Source organism: Psittacula echo (genome assembly GCF_963264785.1).
Source record: "Psittacula echo genome assembly, chromosome: 2".
Taxonomy (NCBI): domain Eukaryota; kingdom Metazoa; phylum Chordata; class Aves; order Psittaciformes; family Psittacidae; genus Psittacula; species Psittacula echo.
This window is the reverse complement of record NC_137737.1, coordinates 158,699,105-158,726,267: the sequence shown is the minus strand read 5'-3', so window position 1 is coordinate 158,726,267 and position 27,163 is coordinate 158,699,105. Positions and strand designations below refer to the sequence as shown.

At 45.9% G+C, this 27,163-nt stretch overlaps 1 protein-coding gene across 1 annotated transcript in view; it reads left to right on the top strand.

The window, feature by feature from the left end:
* Positions 1-27,163, top strand: part of TSNARE1 (t-SNARE domain containing 1) — a gene marked incomplete at its 3' end in the record, with an annotated part of 287,380 nt that overhangs the window by 65,696 nt on the left and 194,521 nt on the right. Inside the window, exon 3 of the mRNA XM_080609750.1 lies at positions 21,910-21,988. The remainder of the gene's footprint in view (positions 1-21,909; positions 21,989-27,163) is intronic.

Below are 27,163 nucleotides of genomic sequence, written 5' to 3'. Positions count from 1 at the left end.
TTTATGATAGAATATATAGCGTGGTGTATCGACCTGAGCTCAGTTAACTAAAGCGAGTGCAAGACCTCCCTTGGCAAACAACAGCCTGTGCTGAGGATATTGATTTCTGTAGGGATTAGTAAATTGGGCATATCAGGGTGTTTTTAAATAGCTCCATACCCTCATGGTGTCAGCTGGGGACATTGTTAGGGTGTTACTTCCATTCTTTCCCTACTCTTCGAATTGGACCAGGAAAACCATGTGTTAAATATGGTTTTTTGTTCCAATTGCAATGGTAACGACAGAAAAAGGACAGTATTTTGGAGTTGAGGGGGTACAGACGTGTTAATGCTTTCTTCAGTATGAAAAATTCCTACTTTGCCCGTTAATAGGAAAAACAAGGTTGCAGCTCCAAAAGCATTTGCCATGTGTTGCACCCATGTCATGATGCGAGTGATCTAAGTTATAATACAAGAGCTTGCACTGGCACAGGTTGCCCAAGGAAGTGGTGAATGCCCCATCCCTGGCAGTGTTCAAGGCCAGGTTGGACAGAGCCTTGGGTGCCATGGTTTAGTGTGAGGTGTCCCTGCCCATGGCAGGGGGTTGGAACTGGATGATCTTCAGGTCCTTTCCAACCCAAACCATTCTATGATTCTCTGATGATCTTACAGGTCTTTTCCAACCTAGTTGATCCGATGATCTTTACTGATAGAAGGTAGCCATAATTAAAAGCAAACCATAGGAGTTCACTGTTTAAATTAGCAAGTAATTACATAGGGTGAAATGGAGGTAGGGGAAATCTAGGCTGGTGGGTTATTTGCACTATATTAGCTTTACTTTGTAATCTAATTCTAAGAGAACAAGGGGAGGAAAAAGGCTGGGTAGGAATCAGAGGAGCTGACTCATGGATGAACAATTTTCTCCCTAAAAACTCTGTGTTTTGGGATTGCTTTTGAACATTCCTATTTACAGGACTAAAAGCTGATGGACTTTCTGTTATGTCATAACTGGTCTTGACAGCAAAGAGCTTTCTGACTCTGTCCCACCTTGTTAAGTCCGATTTGGCAGTGCTGTGATGGGGTGTGTAAGTATCTAATGCTAGCCAAGGAGAAGTGCGCTGGCAGAGACCCATTGAATGAACCCACCTGTAATTCTCCCCTGTTTTCTGCAGTAGCATCTCCTCTAATAAACATAAACCAAAGTCCCAGCTTTTGAAGGGTCACTGCCTGGATAAAACTGACCTTGGCTTTTCTGCCTTTTATGATCAAATTCTTCTGTAGATGTTTTTGGCCTGTTTGCTGCTGCTGCTGTTCTGAAGAAACACTGAGCTTTGCTATCAAATCCAACCTTGTGCTTGTCTAAAAACTCCAGATCTGTTGAGTTAAAGAAATCACACCTTTATGTGAATATATTGCATACAGATGTCCAGCAAACCTTTAGATAGTGAAATAGCTTTACTGGTGGCCTTGATCTGATTCTTGAGCAGAGGGGTAAGCTATAGGGCTGCTTTGTTTCTAAGCGCACATCGTTGCACAAGCTTTTCAATCCCACTGCTCAAATGGAAAGCAAGGAGGGTTTGTCTGCTATGGAAAGACGTAAGTGAACGTTTGAGAGAGTTGGGAAAAGAGTCTTAGGAGTTTTAGAGAGTATTCACTCTCTTGTTTTTCATTTGGCAAGAGTTTGGCACTGTCGTGGTGGTTCTTGCTGTTAGTGAATTTTTAAACTTAGGATCATAGAATGGTTTGGGTTGGAAAAGACCTTGACATCATCCAGTTCCAACCCCTGCCACGGGCAGGGACACCTCACACTAGAGCAGGTTGCTCCAAGCCCTATCCGACCTGGCCTTGAACACTGCCAGGGATGGGGCAGCCACAGCTTCTCTGGGCTTCTTCCTCCTTATCTCCAACCTGAACTTCCCCTGTTTCAGTTTGAACCCATCACCCCTTGTCCTATCAATACAGTCCCTGATGAAGAGTCAGTTTTTAAACTTGTTGGCAAAGCCTCATTTCCTTGCATGTCCTCAGCCAACATCTTGGATATCCTGTTAATTGGGGTTATAGAATCATAGAATGGTTTGGATTGGAAAGGACCGTAAGATCATCCAGTTCCAACCCCCCTGCCATGGGCAGGGACACCCCACACTAGACCATGGCACCCAAGGCTCTGTCCAACCTGGCCTTGAACACTGCCAGGGATGGAGCATTCACAGCTTCCTTGGGCAACCCATTCCAGTGCCTCACCACCCTCTCAGTAAAGAACTTCTTCCTTCTATCCAATCTAAACTTCCCCTGTTCTGATTAAGTCAGAGCAATTTCAGGTTATGTCTTTGTGGTTGCATCTACTCAACCACATCTTCGCTCTCTTCTTGTTGGATTAGCTCGGCTCATGGAAGATAACTCTTATAATAGTTAATACTGTGTTAATTCTCCAGGTGCGTATTCATCTACCGGTACTTAAATGTGTTTTTACTACTGCCACGCTGTTGAAGCATTGAAAAGATCTATTGTTGAAAAGATGTCTTGGTCTGCTTGATCTCTTCCATGTTTGCGATCAACATAGGTCTATTGCTGGTTGGATGTGGGGAGCTTTGTTGGTTCTTCGCTTGCCTGCAAACACAGCCCTTACATCGGCCATTCACTCTGCATAGTCTGATGAGGTGCATTAAAACTACACAGAACTTTTAATCAGCTTTTAAACACTCCAGCTCCTTGCCAGCCTTGCACTCAGTGTGAGGGAAGCAGCTCTTGGCAGTGGTGGATGAGGGCAGCTGTTCTGCCTGCATGTCTATGGCAAAGTGCTATTTTACGAACTCCTTTGCTCTTGGCTAGCGGCAGCGCCTGCTCTGCGAGTTTCATTCTGCTCATCCTCTGCAATGCGTTGAACCTGGTGTCTCTTGGGCCTGTGTTGGATGTGTTTTATCTTCTCCAGCTGAGGAAGAATGCATTGAGTGAGGTGGTTGGAGGTGCTGAGGGAGATGCTCTGAGCTGGACCACCTGCAGTTGGATGCTCAGGCATTGCTCGTTGCCTGTATGAGCCAGAAAGGACCATCCACCCTTTATAGTTCCCTTCAGACACAGACACAATGGTGTCTCATTGTCTCTCTAACTTTCTGCCTGCATATCACATCTTGGCCACTGCCTTGCAGTTGGACACAGCAGAGATTTATACAGAGGAGGAAAGAACTCCACTCCTGTGGGAGCTTTAAGGCTGTGGATTTCTCTCTTTCATAATAACTTTCTGGTTTGTAGGGCTCTAACCATTGTCCAGTCTTCCCTGTGTGCTCAGTAGGGATGTCTGGGCAATAGCCTTGTTTTTCTTGGCTGTTTACCCAAAGTAATTCATGGGCCCCTGGGGTGTCTGGGAAAGAGAAGCTGGAAACTGTGATTCTAAGATTCAGTGCCCAAAAGCTGTTTTGGGACTGGTGTGATTGTGTGCAAGCATGCTTTGGAGCATCTATAGTACTGGTATGGCCTGTGTGGTTTGGACCTGGGGATGCTGGTGGAAGTGCCTGTGTTAAAGTCCATCATCTCACATTGCTCTAATCTGTGCTTTGCTCTTTGTGTTGAGTTGGGGTATGGTGGTTTGCTGACCCTTTGCGGGTGAGAGCACCCACAGCAGCACTGTTTCAGGATATCAGATGGGTTTTCATGGTTGAGCGTTGCTCTGACTGTTAGGAGGATGCTGGAGCCCTTTTTGAGACTTCTCTGAAGGACTTAAGCAGGGGAGATTTAGGTTAGATATTAGGCAGAAGTGTTTCCCTTGGTGGTGAGGCAGTGACACAGGGTGCCCAGAGAAGCTGTGGCTGCCCCATCCCTGGCAGTGCTCAAGGCCAGGTTGGATGGGGCTTGGAGCAACCTGCTCTAGTGGAAGGTGTCCCTGCCCATGGCAGGGGTTGGAGCTGCATGATCTTAAGGTCCTTTCCAACCCAAACCATTCTACGATTCTGTGACTTTGGGTCTTTGGCCAAGCTAAGGGCCTGCTGCTATAGCTGTGCTATGCAACTGTACTCTTAAGCTGCAGGACACCTTTTGAAGTATTGATGTTTAATAGCAATTTAAGGCATGGCTGAGCTCTGAAATGCCATAGGGGGCCTAAATGGTGGGAATGGAGCGACAACATAGCCGAAGCATGTTGGCTTTTCTTCTTATTGAGCTAGCTGGCTTTTGTTTGTTGGCTAGTGTGCTTGCTTGGACATTGTGCTGCTGACATTCACCTTCTCCCTTGAATTCAGTATAGTGGAAATCTTGACCCTGACTAGAGTCACAATGCAAAGAATGATTTTCTAGTAAAAGCACGTAAAGAAAACAGTCTTATGAACCTGTTTAGGTCTGAAGAACAGATCTATATCTGATGCTGTCCATGTTTCATAGAATCATAGAATAGTTAGGGTTGGAAAGGACCTTAAGATCACTTCCAACCCCCCTGTCATGGGCAGGGACACCCCACACTAAACCATGGCACCCAAGGCCTCATCCAACCTGGCCTTGAACACCGCCAGGGATGGAGCATTCACAACCTCCCTGGGCAACCCATTCCAGTGCCTCACCACCCTCACAGTAAAGAATTTCTTCCTTAGATCCAATCTAAACTTCCCCTGTTTCATTCTGAACCCGTTACCCCTTGTCCTGTCACTACAGTCCCTGATGAAGAGTCCATCCCCAGCATCCTTGTAGCCCCCTTCAGACACTGGAAGCTGCTCTGAAGTCTCCACGCAGCTTCTCTTCTCCAGGCTGAACAGCCCCAACTTTCTCAGCCTGTCTCCATACAGGAGGTGCTCCAGTCCCTGATCATCCTCGTGGCCTCCTCTGGACTTGTTCCAACAGTTCCATGTCCTTTTTATGTTGAGGACACCAGAACTGCACACAATGCTCCAAGTGAGGTCTCCCGAGAGCAGAGTAGAGGGGCAGGATCACCTCCTTCGACCTGCTGGTCACGCTCCTCTTGATGCAGCCCCGGATATGGTTGCTTTCTGGGCTGCGAGCGCACACTGCAGCCGGCTCATGTTCATTTTCTCATCGACCAACACCCCCAAGTCCTTCTCTGCAGGGCTGCTCTGAATCTCTTCTCTGCCCAACCTGTAGCTGTGCCTGGGATTGCTCCGACCCAGGTGTAGGACCTTGCACTTGGCATGGTTAAACTTCATCAGGTTGGCATCAGCCCACCTCACAAGCGTGTCGAGGTCCCTCTGGATGGCATCCCTTCCCTCCGGCGTATCAACCGAACCACACAGCTTGGTGTCATCGGCAAACTTGCTGAGGGCGCACTCAATCCCCCTGTCCATGTCACCGACAAAGATGTTGAACAAGACCGGTCCCAACACCGATCCCTGAGGGACACCACTCGTTACTGGTCTCCAGGTGGACATCGAGCCATTGACCACAACTCTTTGCGTGTGGCCAGCCAGCCAGTTCTTCATGTTTGCTTATGCTATGCGATGAAGTCCCATCCCGCCAGGCTGCTGAAGCTGGTACTTGTTGTCTCCTCCATCTACAGAACCTGCACAAGACAACTTCAGAGGATCCTGCTCACTCTTAGTTCATGAGCAGGTCTCCATTGGGTTTGAGGGGTTTTTAGTGGTCATGTGTGGTGTGTGTGAGGAATGGCCTGATTTCCTACCGCATCTCCAGTTTGGGCTAATCAGCATGCTCTTGTTTGGACCTGCTGAAGGCTATAGAGCTCTCTTGAGATATCTCTCAACAGTTTGGAACATGGAGATGTCCTTTATTGCCCTTTATTTCCAGGCCATAACTGCATAGGATCTAAGCCATAATCCCAGTTCAGTGACATTTTAGGCAGCTATTTCATTCTGCTTGATCTCCTTTATGTGCTGTCATGTCTCTGCTGAGCTGAGGCTCCGTGTCGCTACAAGGTTTTCTGGTCCCATTTCAGAACACCTTCTCCTCTCCTTTCCTGTTACCTTCCATTTACATGACATTAAAGCTGTTTCTTTTGCTGGTGGCTTTTCTGAGAGCTTGGAATCTCCTTTGTTCTGCTTTCAAATCCAATCCACTCTGGGTAAGGCAGAACTGAAGAAGAGTTGCTGTCACCTTCTGGTTTGTCCTTTGTGTCCAGGACACGTTTGTAACTGGTGATGTTTTGCTGGCTCTCTGCAGGGCTGGCCATGCAAACTCAGCAGCATCTTGCTAAACCTGTGCCAACATCATTTACCTGTCAAAAGCAGTTTGGGAATCACTGTGTGGGCTGTAGGACAGCACTTGGCCAGAGGAGAAGAGTCTCAGTGCAGGCATGGATAGCAGATTCCTGTGCCAGTCATCAATGTGAAGGGCCAGGTTGGACAGAGCCTTGGGTGCCATGGTCTAGTGCAAGGTGTTCTCGCCCATGGCAGGGGGTTGGAACTGGATGATCTTAAGGTCCTTTCCAACCCAAACCATTCTGTGATTCTATAGGAAGGGGAACTGACTATCTATGAGGGCTAACATCTGGAGTGGAACATTTTTCTATCCCACATGTAGCGGTTTTTACTGTTTTTTGGATGGATGAGCTGAAGTCCAATGGCTTGATAGATACTGTGTGCTCCTAAGTCAGCAGCAAACTTGGACTAGTATATTGAGTTTGGGTATCTAATTCTCGTACTAAATACTCCCCATCCCAGCACCCACATATCTCACTCCAGTTGGGTTATGCTTTGGCTCTTGAGTGATGCTCCAACTTTGGTTCTTCTATCACAAAGAAAGATACAGCCTATAAACCCATCCCAGTTGCTCTAGATGGAGCCTGAGTGTGTCTGAGTAGTGCTGTCCCACCCAGGGAAAGCATCAGGTTCATGGTGGCACATATAATGGGTCTATAATTGAACATCTGACCTCTCCTGCTTCTTTGCAGCAGTATTTTGTCATGATTTCCTCCCTGTTGATGAATAATGTGAGAACTTCGGAAGCAGTTGATTGAATGAGAAGATTTCCCTCTGCAATGGAGCTTTATGTGTTTGTTTGGAAAGAAAGCTCCTAACACCACCAAAGTCTTCAACACTACAAACCTGCTGCCTTCCCTCCAGCCCAGTTCCTCAGGTGTGACAAGCCTGAAAGCTGGAAACCTTTCCCTGAGTTCACAGTAGGCATGACATGGCAAATGTATATGTGGAAAATGAAGAGCAGTTGGTATGTTACTGAAGGGAAAATACCACTGATGCTACAGCTCTGAAGGCAATCCCACTGTTGCTTCCCCTCCCCAAAGCTACAGCATTTACAACAGTGTTAATGTGCTGAAAATGGTAATAAATTAATCCCTGTAGCCATACTTGTACTACAGAAATGCTCCTTTATGAAATGGTCCAACATGCAATAGTGTCCCGAGATGTATGGCAGTGTTTCCAGTAGGCCATAACGCTATATGATTTATCACAGTGCACTGCATACCAGGCTGTAATGTGCATTGTAATCAGTGTAATGTACCTTGTAATACCTGTGAAATAAATCCTGCACTGAAGCTTTTGGCCCCAAAACATGGGATATAATGCAGATTCCATGAAGATAAAGGGGGAAAATGCCATCTAAAGTTATAAAGACCTTCAGTTGAAGCTTGAAGTACATACGTATATGATCTATGGGCAAGTTTATGGGCAGAATGTCTGTTACCCTTGCACTGGGTACCCTTTCTTTCCATGATAGAGCTTTTCAGTGCTCCACAGCCTCATTCTTCCTGTGTCAACCCAGATAGGACTGGGGAATGCTTTTTGATTGCTAAATGAATTGGCCAACCCCGTGTCTTTGCTTGTACCCTCATGGTTCCTTTCAACACTTGGTACTTTTACAGAGAGGATGACTGAAGCCATGCTTTGACACTCGGTCAGCATCATCTGGTTCCTGATCTCTGTTGCAGCAGTATTTAGGTGTACTGATAAGCATCATTTTTGGGTGGGAGTGGATCCTCGTGTGGGTTTCTAGAATGTCTTCTGGTGCGTTGCTGAATGGCGCAGCCAAAATCAGCATTTTTGGGTTTTTCTGCTCTTGGAATTCCTGCAGGACTGTCAAGTACTGATGTTATCAGTTCATAGACAAGGGACCTGGCTCCCGAAAGGCTTTTTCTATGAAGTGATGTTAAGAAGAGCTAAGCTGAGACCTTTTGAGCTGTGTTTCCTGCCCTCTGAGTGCTTGGGGCAAAGGATTTTTAGGCTGGAATGTATTTCATTGCTTGCTATCTCTTTATCTAATATAAAGACTTATATTTATGCTTTATATTTGTATGGAGCCTTTATTGTTCAGATCCTTATTGGGACAGAATTTCATACTGGGGACTAATGCTATGCTTTGTGGTTCTATTTTTCCTCTCTGCTTTTCTCACTATCTCGCTTCTGCTCCATAGATCACGAGTGTTTGACGGGGGGTGGAAGAGTCAAACCAACACGCATTTATTTCGTCTGTCAAACTTCCTCTTTGGAATATTCTTCTCCGTGTAAAAGGTGACAGAAAATCAATCTCCTGCTTAACTTGGTGCTCTGCTTGCAGCAGCTTTTGCACAGTGATCGTTAGTCCTTGTTTGGTTGCTTTTTATTCTTTAAGATGTTTTCAAATGCATCATCAAGTAATTGATGATGTATTGGGAAGGAGATCCCCTTTCCCTTGGAAGGGAGATGTATTGGGAAGGAGATCCCATTTCCCTTGGAAGGTCTGAGTGCACGTGTGAATTATATGGCCTTTTTCTAACCTTTTGGGATCATGTACTGCTTTTTTTAGGGATACCAAAGGAAGAAGTTGGTTGACAGTCAAAAATGAAGAACAAGGATATTACAATTGCAGAATGGGAGATGGATTCTGTGTTCTTTTTTAAGCAATAGATTTGTGAAAACTTTGTACATATATAGAATCATGGAATGGTTTTGGTTGGAAAAGACCTTAAGATCATTCAGTTCCAATCACCTGCCATGGGCGGGGACACCTCACACTAGAGCAGGTTGCTCCAAGCCCTGTCCAACTTGGCCTTGGAACACCACCAGGGATGGGGCAGCCACAGCTTCTCTGGGCACCCTTTGCCAGCGCCTCAGCACCCTCACAGTAAGGAACTTCTTCCTTAGATCCAACCTGAACTTCCCCTGTTTCAGTTTGAACCCATCACCCCTTGTCCTATCACTGCAGTCCCTGATGAAGAGTCCCTCCCTAGCATCGTTGTAGGCCCCCTTCAGACACTGGAAGCTGCTCTGAGGCCTCCACGCAGCTTCTCTTCTCCAGGCTGAACAGCCCCAGCTTCCTCTGCCTATCTTCATATCCTTTATTTCGTGCTCTGATTTTATTAGCTTTTCTTTCTCATCCCACTGCTCTTCTTTCATCTTTCCAGGATCTCCATCATCTTCGTGATGGACTGCGAAAGCATATTCATGGCTGTGAGTAAAGTGAACTGAAACAGGAATCCTTAAAGCTGTGATTCATCTTTTCCTTAAAGCTTTAATTCGATGCAAGTTCTTTCATACTATAGTTTTTAATTTTAATAGAGTTTCTGAGAGCCTTTGTAGAGTTCTGGATTCAGGGAAAAAAAGTGTGGATATTGTTGAATTTGTAAGCTGAACTAGTCTGTTCTGTACTCAGAACTTTTCAGGACCTTCTCATTTCCCCCCACATAATAAGACTAAATATTAACTCCATGATCTGAGGTATTGATCTGTAAAGCCTGGGGAAAGTGAGTTTTATTGAGAGAGTATTGGAGAACTGACTGATGACAAAGGGGGATGAGCAGGAGGACTTGGAGCTGAAGTGAGTCCCATCAGCAAGAAGACACGGAGGCTGTGATTTAACCCCCACTTGGTTTACTGGAAGGTCATCCTTCACAAAGAAGTCCAAATCAGTGAATTTTAAGCCCAAACTCAGTGATGGACCTAAATACCAATCTGAACATGAGTCAGCAGAGTGTCATTGTGCCAGAGAAGGTCAACCTCAGCCCATGTTAATGAAAGCATAGCCATCAGGTCATAGAAATGGTCCTCCCACTCTGTCTGACACTTCCGAGGCTGCATTTGGGTACAGGGTCCAGTTTTGGGCTTCCCAGTGCAATAAGGACATTGGAATGTTGAAGCACCTCCAGGGCAGGCCACCAGGGTGTCTAAGGGTTGGAGCCCAGGGCATACAAGCAGGGGTGTTGGGAACTGTGTTTGTGCAGCCTGAAGAGGAGATATCAGAGGGGAGACCTCATTTTTGCCTGCATCTTAGCACTGTTTTTGAAGACATAAGCAGGGACCTGGAGGGGTTTTGAGATCTCCATTCTTGGAGATACTTGGAACTTCAGTGGATGAGGCCTTAGCAACTCTAACGGGAGTTACTTTGAGGAGGAGACACACAGAGGCTTCAAGAGGTCACTTCCAATGTAGGTTATTCTGTGGCTCTGACTTTGTCTTATGTTAGGTGTGAATCTCAGGGTGTTCCTAACTCATGAAGTGAATCTGCAGAGATTTACCCGATGTTCAGTGGGAAACTGCTGTTCTCCAGAACTCCTCTGATGGTAACTGTGAAATTGTCTTTCTTTCAGTTCTTCCCTTAAGCTATGAAAGAGATTAGTTTCTTGAACAGTTATTCCCACAGTGGGAGTTTCAGATCGCAAAGTAAGATTGGAAGTGGGGGGGAAATGTGGCTTTTGGGGTGATGAGACAGCAGTCAGAAAATGGGTTATCAATGCTAAAAGAGATATCTTCAGGAAGAAGTTCTTTACTATGAGGCACAAGAACATGGGCATCCCTCCCATGGCAGGGGGTTGGAACTGTATGATCTTAAGGCCCTTTCCAACCCAAACTATACTGATGCTGTAGGGTGATCTGGGACCTGCTGATGTGCAGCAGCATTCATCCTCTTGCTCCAAGACTTTTGCAATCAAATCCTGTTTGCACTCTCTTTGGATGTGTCCTATTGATGTTTTTGGTGAATTCTGATTGTATTTGAATCTGTCAATCTAGGAAGTTCCTTGTGGTGGGTCTTTTGCTTGCTTTATTCCTTAACATGAAAGGCTATAGCAGTTTCTGTAAAATAACAAGCTAACATCTTCTAAGTTACCAGCTTTTCAAGGCATCTCAGCTCCTGTGGAGATGAACTGCTCTCCTAAAGGTGTTAGAGCTCACTTCTGAGATTGGAAACCACAAGGTTTTCTTACGCTTTCTTCCTCCTCCAGCAATGATTAATTGCCTCTTCTGTAACAGAATGGATTGAATGGTCTGATGTAAATCCAAACACGTGGAGACCTCTGCTCATCTTTAATCATCTGCTGTCCACTGCGTCGGTGGAATAAATTATTGTTGTTATTATGAAAGCTGCGATTAATCTTCCTGCAGCCAAGCCTGGTAGCTGAAGTTTTGCTTTTATTTTGTTCTCCTTGAGACACAGTAGTCTTCTTTTAGTGTCTTCCAATACTGGTGAAATTAAGAGTATTTGTGTGGTATTATAGCTGTACAGTTACTGCTCATTGCTCCTGCTGCTCTGCTCTGGTGAGACCCCACTTGCAGCACTGTGTGCAGTTCTGGTGTCCTCAACGTCAGAAGGACATGGAACTGTTGGAACAAGTCCAGAGGAGGCCACGAGGATGATCAGGGGCTGGAGCACCTCCTGTATGGAGACAGGCTGAGAAAGTTGGGGCTGTTCAGCCTGGAGAAGAGAAGGCTGCGTGGAGACCTCAGAGCAGCTTCCAGTGTCTAAAGGGGGTCTACAAGGATGCTGGTGAGGTGCTATTCATCAGGGACTGTAGTGACAGGACAAGGGGTAACGGGTTCAAACTGAAACAGGGGAAGTTTAGATTGGATCTAAGGAAGAAATTCTTTACTGAGAGGGTGGTGAGGCACTGGAATGGGTTGCCCAGGGAGGTTGTGAATGCTCCATCCGTGGCAGTGTTCAAGGCCAAGTTGGATGAGGTGTTGGGTGACATGGTTTAGTGTGAGGTGTCCCTGCCTGTGGCAGGGGTTGGAACTTGATGATGTTAAGGTCCTTTCCAACCCAAACCAGTCTATGATTCAATGATTGAAGTCTGATTGCAGTGGCTGCTATTCAAAATGACCAAAACCTTGATACCTCTGTGTATGCTTCCTTCTGCTCCTGAATATTTGATTTTTCAGCAGACAGTCCTCCTTTCCATTCCTCATATTACTTCACAGAATGTATTTGCAAGAGCTGGTATGAATGCACAGGTATTTTTGGCCTGATGAGATATTTGGCAGGTCTTTATTAGCCTTTTCAGTGTCATTCTCCTGATGTGAGCTGAGGATCAGAAGCTGGGTTATTTTAGGGGACTTATAAGACAAAGTATAAGCTGCTTCAGTTCGCTTTCTTCCTCTGTGTATGCAGAGGCTACATTGTGGAAGCTGTTGGAATTCTCTCTCTTAACAATATAGCCTTTCATCTTTCTCCAACTGTAATATATATAAACCTGTAATATATCTATAATCCGACTGGTTGGTTTATTACATTTTTGTTGCTGTCAGATTCTTCCAAAGATTAGTTTGGGAAGAAAAATGCTTCCGGAGTGACATCCATGAAGGTGTGAAATACTCTCTGAGGAGAAGCGCTTTAAGCACCACAGCTTGAGTTATTGCAGAGCAAACAGTGCAGAGGATGGGAAAATACCCCTGGGGCCACTGATGTCGGAGATGGATGAGCCCATGCTTGGGGAATCACCTCTAGGTGCAGGTGCTCATAGGATGGATGGGTCCTACTGGGATGAGAATTAGCTATTGCCAATGAGTCTGTTGGGCTCACAACGTCTTGGTGCCCCTGGCAGGGGGTTGGAACTGGATGATCTTAAGGTCCTTTCCAACCCAAACCATTCTGTGATTCGATGTGTTTCCCATAATACAGCTTAAGCCTCTACGTGCTACCAGACTTCAGGGTGTGCTCCCATTTAGTGATGGCTTCCAAGTAGTTAATTACTGATATTCCCTTGCTTGTTTAAGAGATTGAATTGTCCTCTCTCTGGGAAGACCTTCTTGGAGCCTTTCAATACTTAAAAGGGGCTTGTAAGAAAGGTGGGGAAAGACTTTGAGTAGGAGCTGTAGTGATAGGACAAGGGCTAATGGTTTTAAACTAAAAGAGGGAGATTCAGACTAAATGGAAGGATGAAATTCTTTACTCTGAGGCTGGCGAGGCACTGAAACAGAGAGGTGGTGGTAGATGCCCCATTCCTTGAGGTGTTCAAGGCCAAGTTAAATGGGGCTTGGAGCAACCTGGTCTAGAGGAAGGTGTCCCTCCCTGTGGGTAGCATGTCATCACCCTTGCCAGGCAAATAGATTGGTCTGCAGATGAGCTGGTGAATATTTATTCTCTTTCCTAATAGCACAGCTGGGGTGAGCATCAATAGGTGCTCTGATAACCTCTTCCTAAAGGTTTGCTAATCTCTTAGCTATTTTTAAAGGCAAGTTTCTTTATGCTGAAGGATGGTCCACCTATAGGTAAGATGGGCTTGGAAGGGTGTTTCTTGGTACCCATTTTATGTCTTGAATAGGACTTCTGTGGGGATCTAAGGTGATGTGCAGTTGGTGGTCTTATGGCCAAAATGGAAGGACCAAATGCTGAGTGGTACAACATAGATCTTGGAAGCAAGAGCTGATGGTTGCTTTTCACACTCTCAAGTCTTCCCTGATGGGCACACTACCTTTAGCTTTGTTGTGCAAGCTGTACGGGCACACTCACGTTCTGCTTAGCAAAGCCCCCTTCCTGCAAAGATTGCCTTTCCATTTTGAGGAAAGAATGTCTTTTCATTCGATGGGAATATGGGGAGTCAATCATAGAATAGTTAAGGTTGGAAAGGACCTTAAGATCATCCAGTTCCAACCCCCCTGCCATGGGCAGGGGCACCTCACACTAAACCATGGCACCCAAGGCTCTGTCCAACCTGGCCTTGAACACTGCCAGGGATGGAGCATTCACAACCTCCCTGGGCAACCCATTCCAGTGCCTCACCACCCTCACAGTAAAGAGTTTCTTCCTTAGATCCAATCTAAACTTCCCCTGTTTAAGTTTGAACCCATCGCAGAAGATTTGTAAGCTTGGCTCTCTAAGTGGGAAAGGCAAATTCAGTCTGTTTCTGTAAAAACAGTAATTTTGATGTACGTCTTGGTTGAGGTTTGAGCTTCACTTTTGTGGATGTAGGAATGCAAAGAAGAAACCATGTCATTGCTAAAGAACTTGACAGCCCAGCTTTGCTTTTCCCTAGCAAAGCTAAATACAGTGTCCGAGTCCTCCTTTTCTCGATGCTGAAGAACTTTCTGTTCTTTATACATCACTTTACTGCAGAGGGCTTCCTTTGAATCACGCAAGGCCTGATTAATCCCTTCTTCCCATATAGATGTGAATCCTGGCTGGATCAACTCATCACCATATTTTAAGCTAATAAATGGAGCTCCGTGCAGGTTATCTCATCGGGTTCTTCCTTACCGTGGAGCAAAGTTAATTTTGCTTTCTGTGATTATTAAAGATCTGGGACACCAATTGCAGGAGTGTGTCCTGGATGCTTTTTAAAGCCGTATCTTCCAAAAAAGAAGTTGTCTTGCTCTCTGTATTATTTGATCTCTTATCTGCTACCTTCACTGTAGAAAATGCATTGCTGCATTTCAGTGATAACCTTATTCCTGTGTATCTCGGGCAGCATTGCTTTAGGTTTAGTGCTTTTCATTGTAGCATCTCCAGCAGCTTTGCAAGTGTGCTGAAAGTAGGTCAGTGTTATTCTCCTTTATCGTATAGAGGCTGAGTCTTCATGTTTCCCTGTATCCAGGTTTTCTGTTGTTTGCAAGTGGCTCTGGTTGTGGAAAGGTGCTGATTTCTTAACTTCATTTTGCAGTTATGGACCTCCCCCTCTTTTCCCCTGTGCATTTGCAAACCACTTCTGAGATGCTTGAGGAGAGGCCTCCTGTCATATCAGCTGGTACCTGACTTGCACGCTGAGCTTTTGTTGTTGTTCTCTACAAACTCCCTTCATATATCTGAAGGGGGCTACAAGGATGCTGGGGAGGGACTCTTCATCAGGGACTGTAGTGACAGGACAAGGGGTAACGGGTTCAAACTGAAACAGGGGAAGTTCAGGTTGGATCTAAGGAAGAAATTCTTTACTGTGAGGGTGGTGAGGCACTGGAATGGGTTGCCCAGGGAGGTTGTGAATGCTCCATCCCTGGCAGTGTTCAAGGCCAGGTTGGACAGAGCCTTGGGTGCCATGGTTTAGTGTGAGGTGTCCCTGCCCATGGCGGGGGGTTGGAACTGGATGATCTTAAGGTCCTTTCCAACCCAAACCATTCTATGATTCTACAAACTGCCTGACTCCTAATGTTACAACTAGAGAGGATCTACTGGATTGAGTATGTCCACTCTTCTCTGATTGGACTTCATGTGGTCTTGAGGAGCTACACGAACGTCCTTTGGAATTCTAGTTGCCTTTAAAATTTCACATTTTAGATTTCTGGGCAAAAAGTCTTGTGTCATAGAATCATAGAATCATAGAGTGGTTTGGGTTGGAAAGGACCTTAAGATCATCCAGTTCCAACCCCCCTGCCATGGGCAGGGACACCTCACACTAAACCATGGCACCCAAGGCTCTGTCCAACCTTGGGTCATGGTGTCTTCAGTAAAGGACAAAGTAGTCAGTAGGCACAGGCTGAAAAGCACTGAGCTGAAGTGATTTGAGACAAAGTGGAAAGCATCTGATGTGCTCAGTAAATTTTGGTATAGGTCCGTGTTGCCTGTAAATAACTCTGTGCCACTGCTTGGAGCTAGGTTGGAAAGTTGGACTCCAAGCGCGTTCCCAAGAAGCAATCTGCTTTCTTTCCTGGCCAAAAGATATCAACGTCTTTCCATTTTTGGTCCATTTCTGCTGCTTCTAGAAGCAGTGATGATGTGTTGATTCCCAGAACATGCGCTTACTGCAGATTGCAAAGGCGTGACATCTACCGATGCATCAAAATGTCCCTGTGAAGCATTGAAATGTGCTTTGTTTGAAGATGTGCACTAAAATCACTCCTTTTCCCCCAGGATCTAAAAGCTTCAGAGAATTACAAAGTTGTGAACAAGTACAACTCTTGTCCTAAATTGAATGGTAAATGACTTCATCTGCCAAAGAGCTGTTGTTGCTTTTAGAGTGGGACAAAACAGATATTAGGAGCAATTCCCTCATTGAGAGGGTGGTCAGGCACTGAACAGGCTGCCCATGGAAGGGGTGGAATCACCATCCATGGAAGTATTCAAAACCTATGTAGATGAGGCCGTTAGTGACATGGTTTAGTGGTGGCCTTGGCAGTGCTGGCGTAAAGGTTGGACTTGATGATCTTAAAGGTCTGCTCCATCCTGGTTGATTCTATGAGTCTATGATGCTAAGTTCATTGGTTATGTCTGGCCTGTTTGGAGAGTTAATGCATGAAAATAGAAAGTAGAAGCATCAGATTCTTTTGAGATACGTCTTACCTGAAGCCTTGTCCTTCCTTTATTTAGAGTTACCCTCTTGAACATGTCCAAGTGGTAAATCTCAGCAACAAGTCTAATAAGGCTATTTAATGAAGGTACTACTACAGGTGTGAAGGTCAGCAGTGCTGCATGGGAAAGAATACAGAACCTGCTGTTTAAAAGGTAGATTGCAAGCTACAAGTCACATTTATTTCTTACAAACTAATTATCAGCTTTGCAGGCTATAGAAGGTGCCTGCAGAGAGCTCTTTCTATGGCAGACTTGCTGGTTTAAAGCCTCTGCGCTGGTTTTAAATAACATCATTCCATGCCAAGAAGCTATTGCTCTGGTAGAGCAAAAGTTAGCTTGTTTTTTTCCCCTTTTCTTCCCTTTTTAATCAATTAGCAGAACAAAAATATCCCCACTATATTTAGGCTGGAGAAACTCACTGTTAGTTTTCAACAGGATGTTATGCTAAGAGAACACAGCTAAGGACAGAGCTGCTGAGGAAGGAGGGTGGATGCTGTTGGAAATAGCCAAATTCAGCCTTTGCTTATGATTTTTCACCATGTTTCTTCATTTCTGTTCTCAAACTTCAGTTCCTCTGTCCTTTGTGAGCTGTAGATTGTCACTGGATTTAAAGAGCATCCTCTTTGTGCTTGGGGAGGATGGGGAAGCAGAGAGATTCCCTTTGAGTTGCCTCAGGTTTGTGGGGGTTTTCAGAGCGTGGATGCTCAGCCCAGGGATGTCTGTCAGGAGGGAAGTGATTCTGGTGGCTGAGTATATAATGCTTTAGTTATAATATCTTTGTGTTTAAATTCCTGTTACTAAAGGCTTGTTCCTCCTGTTGAGCACATGGCTTCATGTGACAGCATGCAGGGAACCTCAAGGGCAGGTAGCGGAGGTTTCCTGCAAGCAGATGCTGCTCTCAGCCCCCCCAGATGTTCTCATATTGTACTAAGAAGCCACAATGTTTTCTCTTGCTATCCATGCAACGTAAACCTTAGCTTTTCCTTATATTTACCCATTTGTATCTGCATCAAGTATTTGAGTGTATATATATATCAAGTATACCAAGGAGTATTTGCATCACTCCTAATTGCACACAGTGTCAGGCATCTGTGTAGCATGTCAAATCTTACTTGCTTGCCTTTAGAGAGGCCTTTGGCCTGTCTTCTTAGTTGTTGCCTTCAGAAGCAAAGCTGGACCAGGCATGGTACATGCTTGCACCTTGCTGGGGTACTGGGAGAAGGATGATGCTGGTAGCGATCAACTAGGATTAACCTGTGAGCACTTGTAAACTTGGTATTGGCAGTGGGTTATTCCTGGAAGAGGTACATGGGGAGGAATGCTTCCAAGTGTGAATTAGCAGGGGTTTATTTTAAGCCCACTTTGAACTTGGTGTTATCCTCAGTTGCTTCCTCTACAGAGTTCTCCATAGATTATTCACAGGCAGTTCACTGTTGGGAGCAGGTCTCTGGAGATGCAAATGGTGCTGTTCACTCCTATTGCCTGGCTGGGTGGATGTGAATCACAGTTCTAGATTGCTCTTGACCCTGGGGTAGGATGTGCCTTGCTGTTCATTGAACCTGGATGCTCCTATGAATGATCCTGCTAGTAAATCAGTTTGAGAGGCTGTTGCAGAAGGTAGGGACATAGGGAGACTGCTTGAAGTTTTGTCCTTGTTCTTGTCCCTGGTTTGTTCATGTGGGTATTGTTCTGCTCAGTTGAAGGCTTTGCTTTATGAACCCCTTCAACCATAACCTTCAAAGTGCCATCTAAAGCACTGTGGTCAGAAAAGCCACTCTCTGGAAGTGGTCGAGGATTCCACCCTCTCCTTTCTTCAAAAGCGCCTTCTTTGTGCTCTGAAAATCTGAGTTTAATTTGTATTTCCCCTCTCTTTCTAAAATGTTAGAGATCCTTCCAGTATCTGAAGGGGCTACAAGGATGCTGGAGAGGGACTCTTCATCAGGGACTGTAGTGACAGGACAAGGGGTGATGGGTTCAAACTGAAACAGGGGAAGTTCAGGTTGGAGATAAGGAAGAAATTCTTTACTGTGAGGGTGCTGAGGTGCTGGCATAGGGTGCCCAGGGAAGTTGTGAATGCTCCATCCTTGGCAGTGTTCAAGGCCAGGTTGGATGAGGCCTTGGGTGCCATGGTTTAGTGTGAGGTGTCCCTGCCCATGGCAGGGGATTGGAACTGGATGATCTTAAGGTCCTTTCCAACCCTAACTATTCTATGATTCTGTGATCTGCATCCACCCTGAGATCTTGCCACTTCTGGTGAATCTCAAGGCAAAGCAGTCTCCTGCCTCCGTCGTGGCGTTCGCTTTTTACTCTGCCCATGGTAGTTTTCATATTAAAACCTAATAGCAGTGACTCAGAGGGATGCATTTGATAAATGGTGTTTTACACAGCCGGGCTTTTGCTGCAGGAACCCACCTGCAGTGGTGGCCACAGATGTCCGCTGGCAGACAGATGTTAGCACCAGCATCCCAACAGCCCCGTGTCCTGCAGAACTCAGCTTTTCAGGAAAAACCTCCCCCATCACCTTGATGTGCTCTATACAATCAATTCTTCTTCTGTAATTAAAGCTCTGCTGTGCTTCATCTGCATCACGCTTTCCCGGGTGGACCAGAACAGCTTCTCTCTGTTGGTGTAAACCGTGATGCTAAGGACAGGCAACTCCTGCCCTTGATGCTGAAGGTGTTGAAGGTTGGGGCTGTGCTGGCAAAGCTCATGGGAGTAGCAGGGTTTATTCAAGGCAGGAGCGTGCTTCTGAGTACCTGATCTTCCTGTCCTTGTCCCTCGCAGCTCCGTAATAGCTTGGCTTAGGTGTTATAATTGCATTAGGTGTCTGTCCTCTGGTTTTCTGCCCTGCTCTTTCTGCCCATCTTCGATGTGTAATACGTGCAAGTTCTGCTGCAAAGGAAACCCAGTATAGAAAAACAACACGGACGTGATAGAGACATCTAGGAGGAGATATCCCATTGTTCCCAGATATCCCAGGAGGAGATAGGAGGAGAATCCCATTGTTCTTTGCATCATTCCCACCTGTTTTTTGAAAGGATGGGCATTCTCCTTTACAGTTAACGTGTCTTTAGCTGTAACATAAGGCTTTGTAAATGCAGATGGTGAATGGGGTAGGAAGGGAGCTGGGATGTTCCCTTGCTCTGCTCAAGCATCCCAAGTGACCAAGGATGTGGGTGAGTGGGGAGCAGAGGGTCTCTGTGGTTAATCTGCTGGTGCTTAAGCCTTTAAGCCAAACAATGTTAGATAGGAAGTTACCCAAATACATGTCAATACGTGCACACAATTTATTTATAATATTTATATATAGGGATTGAATCATAGAATGGTTTGGGTTGGAAAAGACCTTAAAGATCATCTAGTTCCAAGCCCCCTGCCATGGCCAGGGACATATATTTATACTTTTTATATATATATATATATAATATATATATAATATATGATATATTTTATATTTGCACAGATTTATTTACTTAGTCTTTATTCCCTTTCCCGTTGATTTGAATCCACTTGGATGTTGGTGCTGCTTGGTCCTTCTCTGCAGCGTGCAGAGTGATGCGCACTGAACTTTCAGATACAGCTTTTGATGCCAAAAGAAATCACAGGTGATTGCTTGGTGCAGTCTGACTGCTTAAGGAATAAAATCATTCCTCATTTTTGGTGGCTTTTTTGTTGTCATTGGTCTTCTTTGTACTTTTGGGTTTTTTTTGTTTTATGAAAACAGGCTTTATGAGGACCTTAGGAATATAAGGAGAGAGAGCTGGGCTGGGGCAGCCTGGAGAAGAGAAGGCTCCTGAAGGGGAGACCTGAGAGCAGCTCCAGTGCCTAAAGGGGCTGCAGGAAACCTGGAGAGGGGCTTGGGACAAGGGCCTGTAGGGACAGGCCAAGGGGAATGGCTTTAACCTGCCCGAGGGGAGACTGAGATGAGCTCTTAGGCAGAAGCTCTTCCCTGTGAGGGTGCTGAGGCGCTGGCCCAGGGTGCCCAGAGAAGCTGTGGCTGCCCCATCCCTGGCAGTGTTCAAGGCCAGGTTGGACACAGGGGCTTGGAGCAAGCTGCTCCAGTGGAAGGTGTCCCTGCCCGTGGCAGGGGTTGGAGCTGGAGGAGCTTTAAGGTCCCTTCCAGTTCAAACCGGTCTGGGATTCTATGATTTTCTCATAATTGGACCAGAATAAATGCAGCTCCTGTGAACACGAGCAAATCCCAGTGAGTTTCCCAGGAGCAAGAAATACCTTTATTTGCCGGTACCTGCCATCATTTGGTGATGCTCCATAGGCAAAAACTTGTTGCCTGCAGTGATTTGCTTTGTTGCTTCTGTCTCATCACCAGGTCTTTAATTAATATGGAGAAGGTCCTGGATAAAGCATTTTTCCTGCTTTTTATTTCACTCCCCATCTGTCAATATGGAACCAGTGAAAGGTTCAGGCCATGACAGATGCCCTGAGGACTGGGCTGACAGCCAGGCCGTGGATGGGAGTTGCCTCTCTAATTACTTCTTATCCATCTCCAATTCTTTGCATGTTGGTCCAGCACCTTCAAGAAACTCCTGCTGCAGTGTGCTGAGGTTTTAAACACAGAATAATGTTTAATAATCCCTGTCATTGCATATTTGTGTGATGCTTCTTATCTGGCAGCAGCCTGGAGTTCACGCATCACATATGGGAGCAGCGGTTCTGTCATGGGAAGAAACAACATAACAAAAGCTGGATTCTCTCTTTTAATTGAGGTTTCTAACCTTAATTACAGCAGGCTGTTGGTCCAGCAAACATTTTGCTTGAGGAGGAAATCCATCGACAGCGTTTTCACCTCCTTGAAAGACGTAAAACTGACACTGAAACCCGGGGTATTTTGTTCGTGTTTGCTTAACGCAGGGAAATAGCAGTTTGGAGTATGAATAATGTAAAAGGGATGAGGCAGTTTGTGCGAGAAGTGAGGCAGTTCTGCTTGCTGAAACAGGCTGAAAGTTCACCCGCAAAGAAGCACCTTTTGCTATGAATGAACTAAGGAAAACGGGTTTGGATGTTATTTCTAACAACAAACATGACATTTTGGAGCCGCGTGGGAATCCAAGACACTGTAAAATGGAGCTATTCCCTAATAAAAACTAGTGTTAGGGATGCTCTTCCGTTCTGAAGTTCTGGAGAGGAAACGAAATAGGGAGATTTTGCTGCTTGGGAAGTCCCTGGCATCTCCAAGCACCTCTAGTGAGCAGGGATGCAGGAGGGCAACTGCTCAGCATGCATGAAATATAGTGGCAAACAGAGACTCTGAGTTGGGTACCGCTTGTCTGGAGTGTTGTGCTCTGAGTCAGTGCTTTCTATGGATTTAAAATGCTCGGTTTGGCTGGGCACTTAGCTTCCCCAGTGGTTTCTTGGGGGGTTTCGCACATTCAAGGATGGTAAAACTACAAATTTTAATGCATTTGCTTAATTACTTGAACTTCTGCAAATGGATTTAGCTTTGCATGAAATGCTGTTGCACACAGGGCGTTGATTGGCAGCATCTTCATGCTATGGTTTTCATTAAATGCCCTTTTTCTTCCTCTGCTCCTCTCAGGTTGTCAGTGCTGCTGCATAGACGAGCCTGTGTATGGTGGAGATGTGGACAATGTCTGTAGGGTGAAGTGGGAGAGCAGGTAAATGTCCTCAGGCAGATTTCATCCTGCTTCTATTTTCTCTTTCCCTTTCCCTTCCTGTCTTCTTTTCCTTCTTGGGAAGCCAGATACAGATGGAGAGGGATGTAAAGGTATAAAGTGTTGTCCTAAGGGATGTAGGATGGAACCATGCGTTGTGCTTTTGCCCCCAGGTGTCTCCTGTATTGCTCTTCAGCATATTGGCAGAACAGGGAGCTGATGATGCAGCCCATGGGGATGCTTTGGCACTCCCTGTAGTGTTTACCTGCTCTGATGTCCTCTTGCAGGCTGGAAAACACAATCTTGTATGGTTTAGGTTGGAAAGGACCTTAAAGCTCATCCAGTTCCAACCCCTGCCACAGGCAGGGACCCCTTCCACTGGAGCAGGTTGCTCCAAGCCCCTGTGTCCAACCTGGCCTTGAACACTGCCAGGGATGGGGCAGCCACAGCTTCTCTGGGCACCCTGTGCCAGCGCCTCAGCACCCTCACAGGGAAGAGCTTCTGCCTAAGAGCTCATCTCAGTCTCCCCTCTGGCAGGTTAAAGCCATTCCCCTTGTCCTGTCCCTACAGGCCCTTGTCCCAATCCCCTCTCCAGGTTTCCTGCAACCCCTTTAGGCACTGGAGCTGCTCTAAGGTCTCCCCTTCAGGAGCCTTCTCTTGTCCAGGCTGCCCCAGCCCAGCTCTCTCAGCCTGGCTCCAGAGCAGAGCTGCTCCAGCCCTCGCAGCATCTCCGTGGGCTCCTCTGGACTCACTCCAACAGCTCCACGTCCCTCTTGTGTTGTAGCCCTGCAGTTGCTTTCCTTGGGTACCTTTCTTCCTCAGTCTCTTACCACCATTCACCTTCACTTCTGATCAAGAGGAATTACTGCTTAAAGTGCAAAGATTTGTCTGTCACACTGTGGTGGTGCATGGGAACTGAATGTGGTGAGGAGGAGGAATTTGGGAAGTCTGCTTTCGAGAAGGAATTTGATAGGACTGGTGTGAATGGGTAAATAGCGCGATGGGGTTGTTATAACCACTGGCACTAACTTACTTGGCAAAGAGTGAGCTGATAAAAGGCGAGTGGAAGTACCATGTGTCAGAGACATCAGAATTTGAAGTGGAGTTTGGTGTGAAAGCTGCAATATCTTGGTTGCCTGTCAGGTTGGGGTTTTTGACCTTCCCTTAGTGCTCCTTCCCATCTGGGGACCGCTGGGCGCAGAGAAATCAAAGCAGCTCATTCAGGCTTTTTATAGTCCACAGTAAAACCAATACAACACCACCCAAACACCTCCCTATCCTCCTGTATCTTCTTGTAGTCAATAATAAGCCCATAGACCAAAGATTGCCATGTTTAATAGGGAAAATGTGTTACCACCCACACAAGGTAATTGTGCACCTCCTCGTGCTAGATACATAATCTAGCATGAAATTATCAGTTGTGGGTTCAGGGAAAGAAGGTGATGGCTGCATGTTCGAGACCTCACTTGGGGTATTGTGTAAGTTCTGGTGTCCCCAATGTAAGAAGAACATGGAGCTGTTGGAGCAAGGCCAGAGGAGGCCATGAGGATGAGCAGGGGCTGGAGCACCTCCTGTATGGAGACAGGCTGAGAACATTGGGGCTGTTCAGCCTGGAGAAGAGAAGGCTGCGTGGAGACCTCAGAGCAGCTTCCAGTGTCTGAAGGGGGCTACAAGGATGCTGGAGAGGGACTCTTCATTAGAGATTGTAGCAATAGGACAAGGGGTGATGGGTTCAAACTGAAACAGGGGAAGTTTAGATTGGATCTAAGGAAGAAATTCTTTACTGAGAGGGTGGTGAGGCACTGGAATGGGTTGCCCAGGGAGGTTGTGAATGCTCCATCCCAGGCAGTGTTCAAGGCCAGGTTGGACAGAGCCTTGGGTGCCATGGTTTAGTGTGAGGTGTCCCTGCCCATGGCAGGAGGGTTGGAACTGGATGATCTTAAGGTCCTTTCCAACCCAAACCATTCTGTGATTCTATGTTGGAACAGGAGTAAATTCACCGGCATGCACCTGCAGCAATGGACATTAGAGGTGCTAGGACAAACTACAGCAGGAACTAGTAGATTCTTGATAATCCTGCGTGGGGCTACACTGTTTCTTTGGAAACTGCCTGTGTTCACACAGACAAGTCAAAAGGGAATACATGGGAACTGGACAGGCTTTTAATGGTGTTGAAGACAGCCAACTAAACTGTCCATTGTAAATAGGACTTCATGAAATCCTGGAGTGAAACCGCTCAGACTCATTTCACTGGACCAAGGGAAGTTTTGCTGCGTGGCACTTAAATAGGTCATTAAAATCGCATGTTTTAAGACTCAGAAGTGGTGCTTTGCTGTGCGTGTCATCATGTAAAGGTAAAGGCAACAGAGATGAATAGGAGAATTTTTCTTATTAACTTGCTTTTAAGGTGGATGAATCCGAACCCGAGCAATTTGCAGCAGAGCAGATCTGAGTAGCCATCATTTGCACTTTAATAGCTGAAATCAAAGCTGGGTTGAATGCTGATTCATGGCTTTTATTTTCTTATTGTATCTCTGCCGTTTTCTGCTATTACAAGTCTTTCAGGACTTGAAATTCCTTTTTGGTGCCATTCTTTGTAGCTCCAATTTGCCTTTCCTGATAAAAGGCAACTTGGGGACCCCAGGTGCTGTATAAACATGGGATAAAAGAAGAGGCTTCCACGTGAAACTCTTCATTCCAGGTGGAGGAGGAATGTTTTAAAGGATGCTCATGTGTTGAATATCTTTGTGGTTCAGGTAAGGAAGGGATAGGTTGCAAAGAGGAAAATGGGAAAAGAGGTTGCAAGTGGAAAATACTGTCTTATAGGGGAGCAAGTAGAAGAATCATAGAATCATAGAATGGTTTGTGTTGGAAAGGACCTTAAGATCATCCAGTTCCAGCCGCCTGCCATGACAGGTTAAATCTCACATATTGATGAATATGGGGAGAGATGGAACCACAAACTGGTTTTAAAGACATCCCTCTGCCTCCCTGTGCATGGTTTGAACAAAGCTGGGATTAGAAAATGAGCAAAACAAGAAGAGCATCAACAGGAAACCAAAACTTGTTCCTTTAAGTTCTTATCTATAAGTTGCTCTGTTTGCTTTTGAAGCATCCCTTGTAGTGACCATGTCTCCAAGATATCCATGAAGATATCCATCAGCTGGTCCAGCCTGGTCCAGCTTTCTCCAAGCATCTAGAGCCCTGACTTGCTTTCATTTGTTCTTTTGGATCTGCAGGACTGAACTTTGTCTTTCCTTTTCCTCTTTTAGAGGAGTTAAGGCTGTTCTTCCTTCCCTAGATGTTCCTCATGTGCTTCCCAGCTTGGTGAAATCTCTTCTGGAGCACGTCAAGCTGTGCAAGGGAAGGCTTAGACTGGATATTAGGAAAGATCTTTGTCGGTGACATGGACAGTGGGATTGAGTGCGCCCTCAGCAAGTTTGCCGATGACACCAAGCTGTGTGGTTCAGTTGATATGCCGGAGGGAAGGGATGCCATCCAGAGGGACCTCGACACGCTTGTGAGGTGGGCTGATGCCAACCTGATGAAGTTTAACCATGCCAAGTGCAAGGTCCTACACCTGGGTGGGAGCAATGCCAGGCACAGCTACAGGTTGGGCAGAGAAGAGATTGAGAGCAGCCCTGCAGAGAAGGACTTGGGGGTGTTGGTCAATGAGAAAATGAACATGAGCCGGCTGCAGTGTGCGCTCGCAGCCCAGAAAGCAACCGTATCCTGGGCTGCATCAAGAGGAGTGTGACCAGCAGGTCGAAGGAGGTGATCCTGCCCCTCTGCTCTGCTCTCGGGAGACCTCACTTGGAGCATTGTGTGCAGTTCTGGTGTCCTCAACATCAAAAGGACATGGAACTGTTGGAACAAGTCCAGAGGAGGGCCATGAGGATGATCAGGGGCTGGAGCACCTCCTGTATGGAGACAGGCTGAGAAAGTTGGGGCTGTTGAGCCTGGAGAAGAGAAGCTGCATGGAGACCTCATAGCAGCCTTCCAGTATCTGAAGGGGGCCTACAAGGATGCTGGGGATGGACTCTTCCTCAGGGACTGTAGTGACAGGACAAGGGGTAACGGGTTCAAACTGAAACAGGGGAAGTTTAGATTGGATCTAAGGAAGAAGTTCTTTACTGAGAGGGTGGTGAGGCACTGGAATGGGTTGCCCAGGGAAGCAGTGAACACTCCATCCCTGGCAGCATTCAAGACCAGGTTGGATGAGGTGTTGAGTGCCATGGTTTAGTGTGAGGTGTCCCTGCCCATGGCAGGGGGGTTGGAACTGGATGATCTCAAGGTCCTTTCCAACCCTAACTATTCTATGATTCTATTTCTTTCCCGAAAGGTTACAAAGGGTTGGAACAGGCTGCCCAGGACAGTGGTGGAGTCACTGTGCCTGGAGGTACTTAAAAGATGTCTAGACGAGGCCCTTTGTGACATGGGTTAGTGATGGCCTTGGCAGTGCTGGAGAACGGTTGGACTTGGTGATCTTAAAGGTCTTTTCCAACCTAAATGATTCTATGTTTCTATGCTATGGTTCTGTGAAGAGGAGTAAAGCTGAAGATGGGTTTGGAAGAGCTCGACTGATGGGACCCATCCAGTTGTGGTTTGCAAGCTGGAACCTTGCTGCTTTCGTGGTGTCTCATGCATCACGAAGAGCCAGCTCTTCCCCTCTCTTGCCTGTGCATCTGGCCTTGATGCACTTTCATCTCCTGCTGTTAAACGTTTCTACATGGACCACATTTTGCCCATCCATTGTTATCGATTCATTTCAAGGAGCTTTGTCTGAGGACAGTGTTTCTCTGATCCTTGCGAATAGAGCTTTTGGGATCCTATGTGCACCTTTACACATAGAGATATAGAAAAAGTGGCAAGTTTATACTTTCTTTTCCCTTTTACCTCCACCATAAATTCAGATCCTTGTGAACATCTCAGATGCCTTTCTATGTCCCAGAGTTGCTGTAATGAGGAAAACCAACTGTTGTTTCAAGCCACGACCTAAAATACGATCTCTTTCCAAATTTTCTAAGTTTCTATATGTGTAAATCCCCCATTCCAATGCATGTATTCTTTTTTTATCTATTTATTATCTTTTTTCCCCCTCCTAATACTGTATTTACTACATTAGATAAAGGTCTCATATATTCTTACATAGAGCTTTTTGTTTGTAGTTATGCTTTC